At 38.7% G+C, this 7432-nt stretch overlaps 1 pseudogene; it reads right to left on the bottom strand.

Moving 5' to 3' along the window:
• Positions 1 to 255: 255 nt before the first annotated feature.
• Positions 256 to 357, bottom strand: LOC116904768 (annotated as a pseudogene).
• Between the last annotated feature and the right edge of the window lie 7075 nt (positions 358 to 7432).

Raw genomic sequence — 7432 nt, 5'->3', positions numbered from 1 at the left:
GACCACAAGCCCTCTCCCAGGCAACTTGCCTTAAAATGGCTAGAGTATAAGGCTTTAGTATTCTTATCTATGGAGGCTTTTGGAAGCACACCCAAACTACATCTCTTCAGGGCACACCTAACTGCATCTGACTAATGCAATATTTACTTAAGATTTTATATTTTGCTAACAATTAGCTTTTCTGTGTACAATAATCAAATATCCTGTAACACCCTGGTACCGGACTGCTGGTCATCTCAGGGTCTTTTTTCAGGGAGTGTTAGGCTACTAATCATTCAGAGGTTTGCAGGTCAGAGCACTGAGGACAGACAGAGCACCTCTCTGCTCTGCCACATCTGTAGCACCTCTAGGAGCAGGTTCTCGACTTCTTAAAACCTCAGGAATTTGTCTGCTTCTTTTTTTTTCCCAGAGGGTTAACAATGCTCAGACTGACATTCAGATAGATTATAGATAGTAGAAGGTATGTCTGGGAGGGAATTAACAGAGAAGATGAGGCAGGAGCAAAAATGAACCACTGCTAATACATTAGAATTACAGATATATACTGTGCTTAAATTAATATTAATGTAGATGATTCCTCATAAAATGCTTGTCAATGTATACACACACACAATGTCCAGTATATATACACTAGTATATATACATGTATTTCTATGCTATCACTTAAGAGAATGTAAAATAGCATACCTTGACTTCTGAAGGGTCATAGTACAATGAACATACCCAGCACCTAGAGTTTTACTTTTGTTATTGTTTGTATTATTTTTAACTAATTAATCCATCTTTTATAAATGAATTTATTTGTTACCATATGAAAATGGAATTCACTGTGTAATTTTTCATACATGTATCATTATATTTTTCTTATCTACCCCATTGTCATCTCATGCTGTTTCTTATCTTTTTCTTCCCCTTCATCCCACAAATAATTCTTGCTCTGCTTTCATGACATATATAATGTATATATACATATGTATGTGTGTATATATATATACATATATATTATGTGTGTGTGTATTCTCACATATAGACACATATATATGCATTCCCTTACTCTTTTGTGTTCCTCATTCCATCTTAGATTTAAAGGAGAAAAGCTAAGACAGGGGATACAGAACGTCTTAAGATTAATCGCCCTAGGCATGTCTGTGAGAGCATTCACAGAGAACTAACTGATGTGGGAAAGCCTATCCTGAATGTGGCAGACATCATTCACAGACTGGGTAAAAGGTCTGAGTAAAAAGGAGGAAGAGAGCTGAGCAGCACTAGTTATGTCTTTCTCTGCTTCTTGCCTTGGATGCACAATGGGTCATTTGTTACACACACACACACACACACACACACACACACACACACACACTTCTAAATTCTACACATGAGATAAAACATTATGCCTGTCTTTTTGAGTCTAGCTTATTTTGCCAATAAATGATTACAACTTCCACCTATTTTCCCCTGAATATCATTACTTCATTTTATTTTACACTTTTATAACAAAATCCTATGGTGTCTATGTATTATACATTCTTTATCCATTTGTCTGTTGATGGAGAGATTCCATACCATGACTATTGTGAATAGGGAGGAAATAAACGAAGGTAGTGGTCTCTATCTTCATTCTGAGAAGAGGATTCATATTTCTTGGAGACAATAATTCCAATGACCAACACAAGAGAAAAAAAAAGACAAGAAAGAATCATCATAAGCTACCACAAAGTAAGAATGTCTTAAACAGTGAGGAAGTCAAAACTTCACCATGGTGAGGGTATAGCAAGCATAGAAAGCAGACAAAAGATGTTCAATGACGAACCTAGAGTGATTATTAAGAAGCTTTGGATTATACAGCAGAGTATAAGCCAATAGCACAAAATCCATACTGCTATGAGTAAAGGGCCAAATGAATTACCAGGCTAGGGATAAGAGACAATTCTTCCAGGAAAAATCTTAAATAATTTATGTGGATAGTTTTCTTTTAGAAAATAAAGGCACTTTCCTACTCGAGTGTATGGTGGATGATGACTTCCTTTCAAAAATATTGGCTGGAAAATGAAGGGAACGCAGTCATAGTAGAAAGACCAATAAGCCTACCATGGTTGGGTGAAGAAGATCAACATGCAAGGTGCAAGAAAGCTTTGAGAAAGTTTCCTGATGCATGAAAAGAGGGGAAACCACAGTTACTTTTGTGCTCTTCCTAAGGCCAATCAGCTAATATTTTATTGCCATTTATTTATTTGTTTATTTATATGTGTGTACACACGTATAGAGGTCAGAAAACAACTTGTGGGAATTGTGTCTCCCCTCTCAGAAGTTGAGTTTTGGGGGGATCCGACCCAGTCATCAAGCTTGGCAGCAAGCACCTTTACCTGCTCAGCTCCCATCTGCCAATGTAATCATGAAAAAACAATTCAAATTACAACTGAAAGACAGTAAAACCTCTGACCATAATTTTCAAGGTCATTCAGTATAGAATAACCTGATAAAGGCAACTGAAGAAGGGGAAGGATAAAGAGAAGAAGGCAGGAGTAGGGCATTTAGTTTGATGTACCAAGTGTATTCGAGTGTAGATAAAGCATAGAAGAGACCAGAATACTCAGCACAGTTCTGTTTTTTAAGACGCACCCCTCCATTTCTGAGGCTCTCTTACCTTAGCTTCAGGAGACTCTGCCTGCTTGGATTCGTGGATCAGCAAGCTTACCGCATGGCCTGCATCACATGATCAATCAGAAGTACAGATAGGCCACAGCCTCAGGTGTCAGAGGTCAGAACCAAGGACTGGAGGTATGTCTTGGTAAAATGTGAGAAGAAGACAGCCTTCTGTGTTGCATTAAAGAGAGAAGCAGAGCCTTCTGGTAAAATCAGTGACTACCCTTGGCAAGTTCTCTATATGAGACATACATTTTTCCCAATTAAATAAAAGCTAAATTAGAACAGGCTTAAAGTCAGATAGACTGAAATTTCACAGTGGATGCTTTCGTCTACTAACTGTGTCGCCTCGGGTAAGTTGCTTTATTAAAAAAAATTCGAGGCTCGGAAAGGTTAAGACAAACAGCAGAGCTCACACAGCAAAGCTGAACTTTGAACTCAAGTGGATGTCCAATCCCAGGCTCAATCAGCCTCCAAACTTCCTTCCTGAGCACAGTGCCCAAGGGCCTGAGCTATGTTACTCCCAGGATCAGGGTTTCTTCCTCGTCAGAAAAATTCTGAGAGTGGATATAAAGGTCTGCATCTTGGTGAAATAGAGTGTTTGTTATCTCAGGACAAGAGACTTGGTCATTGTGCAGTAAGAGCCCCTCTCAAGTCACAAGTGCCTCTCACTACTTAAAGAAAATGAAAATGAAAAACAAGAGTCAGATCCTAAGGTTATTTTTCAGTCAGCGCACTCTTGTTCTGGATTTTTCATTATTGTACTGTCCTGAACTCATTAGAAACTGGCTCCTGATTGATCTTATTGGCCAATATGATAATATTGTAGATAACTAAGCATATATTCAGATGTACTATTGAGCTGGTTAATAAAAGCATACTTACATTCTTGAACAATAATCTTCACAGAGAAAGAAATAGTAATATTAAAATATACTTCTAAAGAAAGAAGAAAAAGTAAGATATAAGAAAATAAATAATAAATGATAGTTTATTTCTATAATGGGTCATAGTTTCAAAGGCTTCTTTCATTTCATATGTGAAAAAATATATAAATTTCTGGGGTACCCATCACCTTGATTTCTCAAATTATGACTGCAGTTCCTGGCAAACACTACTTCTTATTTAATTAATTAAAGATCAAAAGTGTCTACACACACAAATTTCAGACACACACATGTGCATACACCCACACAGAAACACAATCACACAGAAAGACATATTCTCACACATATGTACACACATAAATACACATGTACCCACGTGATACTCTCTCACACACACACACACACATACATGCACACACACACACACATGCACACACACACACACACACACACACACACACATACATACACACACACACACACACACACGCGTGCCCACTGGGTTCAGATGCTCTAGACAAGTTTGTGATCAGCACTATTACCAAGTGAAGGGCCCTGTGTTTTCTCTCATGTGTTGTTGATTGCTTAGAAAGCCAATATTTCCAGTCCATTTACTCTAAATTCATTCTACTCCAAGGTGTTATTTTGCATGGCCAGCACTCTTGTGTTACCCCTGGCACATCTGTTGATTTCTCTGTAATTAAAAGCTTTCTGGGAAGGCAGAAATCTGGCCTTTACATCATTTTCTCATTAGTTGAATTTTTTCATTCCCATTGGTTCATTGTTCAGGCTTGTCACAGCAAACTCTTCATTAGTCTTTTGGCTGCAATGTTGTTTTAACAGAACAAAGGGAATTTAGAAACCCAAACAAATAAATATCTTTTTATCATTTTCTATGGATAAAGGAAAGATGTGACTACCAAGATGGTTTTAACTGCTAGGATATGTGTCTTCACAATTAGGAGACTATCATTTAAGACATGTCCATGAGTGTTAAATCAAACTTTAGTGGAGTCGGTTGAGTTTAATTACTAGGTATAGACTCAAAGATGTCAGGAGCTCACGAAGGCACAGACTCTGGCAGTGCAGACAGCCTCCATCCGTCAGTCAGTGAGTGTCAGTGTGAAGAGTGGGATTAGCGTTCCATCCACAAGTGCCCTATGGAAGAACCCTGCAATCCCATGTCTTTACTTTTTTGATGTCAGCCCTCTCCTTAGGGCTCTTCAGGTGCCAACTTAAGTCTCTACATGAATGACTAGGAAAAACAAATTTGCATGTCCATATTCAACAGCCTGATGGTTGCTAAGCCATTCTGGGGTGAGGAAACTAGCCACATCTCTTCATAGTTGTGTTCTGGGTTGACCCACGTGTCTAGGGAAGCCTTGTACCAGGCCTTAGCTCATAGCTACATCATAGGCCCAGGCCATAAATAAACTCAAGGTTGCTAACACTGTTGCAAATGAAAAAAAAAGTCCATTAAAATGAAACAACCCGATTTCAGATAAAAGACATCTTTGGCCTCCAAGCTCGTTCCTTTGTGTCAATGTTATTTCTCAAGCTTCCACTTGCATTGGCTTTGCTTACTTATAAACCTGACTGAGTTCTAGGAAACACAGCTGTAGCTGTGAAATGGGGAAGTACAAGCATCCTACGATTGTACAAGTTCAATGACTTCCCTTGACTACATAGCAAAGTAGTCATAGAGAATGTTATCAATTTGATTTAAAAAAGAAAGAGAAAAAATTCAGGCTAACAACACTGCCCATGTACCAGGAGCCAGCAAGTTCTGCCCTTTGCATTGTTATCCAAGCATTACATCTAGCACTGAGAATGCCTCTTTTCAACAACGTGTAAATACCACTCTTTCAGTTCTGCTTAATATAACTTGCACTTCTGTGGTTGGTGTCTTTAACACGTGCTGTTCTGGAATGCTTATGTAATGCTCCATTATTTCAGTCTTAATGCATTAAAAATGTTCTGTGACCATGCACATTTGTAATACAGATAACACCAATGCTTTTGAAACTGGCTATAAATCTGTATTATTATGAAACACATGGGCTGTAATGATGAAATGAACAAGATGACTCATATTTTCAGAAGCAAAATGGAAACAATCTCACTCTTCTACACTTAGTTGTTCCTTGAAAGTCATAAAAGCATAGTTACCGAATACTCTAGTAAGCATGGGAGAGCCCTTGCATCTAGTCCGATCTAGCATCTTCATTCTGACTAAGGCTGGAAGCAGTTATAGACATTGTCTCTACATACATTCTTACTTGAAAGCCTCATTTTAGCATGTTTCCTTTGGCACTTCCTTCCACTGACACAAAAAAATTAGTCAATAAACTGGCCCAACAGTCATAGTTTTTCAAAGGTGTCTTTAATTATTAAAACTCCATGCAAATCAAAACTTCAGACTTAATCATTAAAAGTAATAGAAGTAAACCCTTACATTCCTCTGTATTGTTCCAGCTTGCAGTAACATTCACCATTAGAAATGCATACAAAGAGTTTTACTTTAGAAATACCAGATAGCAGAACCAAGGAAATGACTTGGTTGTCCAAATGATTGCTACCCAAGCATGAGATCTTGAGTTTGGATTGCCAGCACCCCTATAGAAAGCTGGGTATGACAACATACATCTATAATCCCACTGATGGGGAAACAGAGACAGGAGAATCACTGGAGCTTACTGGTGAAACTCTGGAAATATTGGGAGAAATAATCCATAAAGACCCACAGTATTGATCTTTGGCCTTCAAATGCATAGACACACATGCAAATAACATCCATCAATATAAAGTAGTAACTTAAAAGACTGGCCTATAAATCAGTTCATTAGTTGTGCTAAACATAGCCCATGCCTAATCAAAATCCAATTTCTTTCTTTTAACATGCCTACTGCGGTACTGCGGGGCTGCTTCTCCAAGGCCATATTGCAAGGGGCTGTCAAGGCCTTCTTAAGAAGCCCCACCCTTGCAGAGTGTGATCTGGGTCTCCTCTATAGTGCAACCAGAGCTGGAGAGAAGCTGAATGAATCAGAGCCTGAGATGTTTTGCTGCTCTGCTGAATTCACCTTGAACTGCAGAACCTGGCTGTTTAAAGGGAACCATTGAAGTGACAATTACTACATCTGGAAGTAAGAGCAAGCTAAAAGACAGACTTGGGAAGACTAAGCTGAGAAATGCTACTGCTCTAAGGAACAAATAATGCTTGTGCCACCTTAAGGATCTATGACTTTCTTAATTACAATGTGCCCTGCCCCAAGGCATCCTGGGGACTTGGTAAAGGGGAATAAATACCTAAAGGGCAGATTAATGAATGAGAGCTAAGCTGATAGTGAGGATCAAACATCAAGGGTCAAATACTCTCTCTCTCTCTCTCTCTCTCTCTCTCTCTCTCTCTCTCTCTCTCTCTCTCTGTGTGTGTGTGTGTGTGTGTGTGTGTGTGTGTGTGTGTGTGTGTGTGTGGGCACGCTGCCTTCATTATCACTCTGGGTACCTAAAGGATTCTGACAGCAGGGATTTGAATACAAAAGTCTCTGGTTCTTCTATGGACACAGACATGGTTCAGCATAAAAATAGTTTAACAATATTACCCTCTGACTGTAGAGACTTGCATTACCTCATTTATACATTTAACAATGAAATAGCCTCTCAGAGCACTCATACACCTGTTGTTGTTTTTTTTAAATCTTCACCGGCACTGTTAGTATTGTGTTGTATCAACACTTCAGGGGAGGATACAAGAGTTCAAAGATATAAGCTGACATCCTAATACCCTCATGGCTACAATAACCAGAGTTGTGACTGGGTCTCCTTTCCTTTCCTTTCCTTTCCTTTTTTTTTAAAATTAGTTCTTTCAGAATTTTGCATAATGGAGTTTGAATGCATTAGCC

Source organism: Rattus rattus, chromosome 6 (genome assembly GCF_011064425.1).
Source record: "Rattus rattus isolate New Zealand chromosome 6, Rrattus_CSIRO_v1, whole genome shotgun sequence".
Lineage (NCBI taxonomy): Eukaryota > Metazoa > Chordata > Mammalia > Rodentia > Muridae > Rattus > Rattus rattus.
Note: the sequence above shows the minus strand (reverse complement) of the source record. Positions and strands in the feature narration are given on the sequence as shown.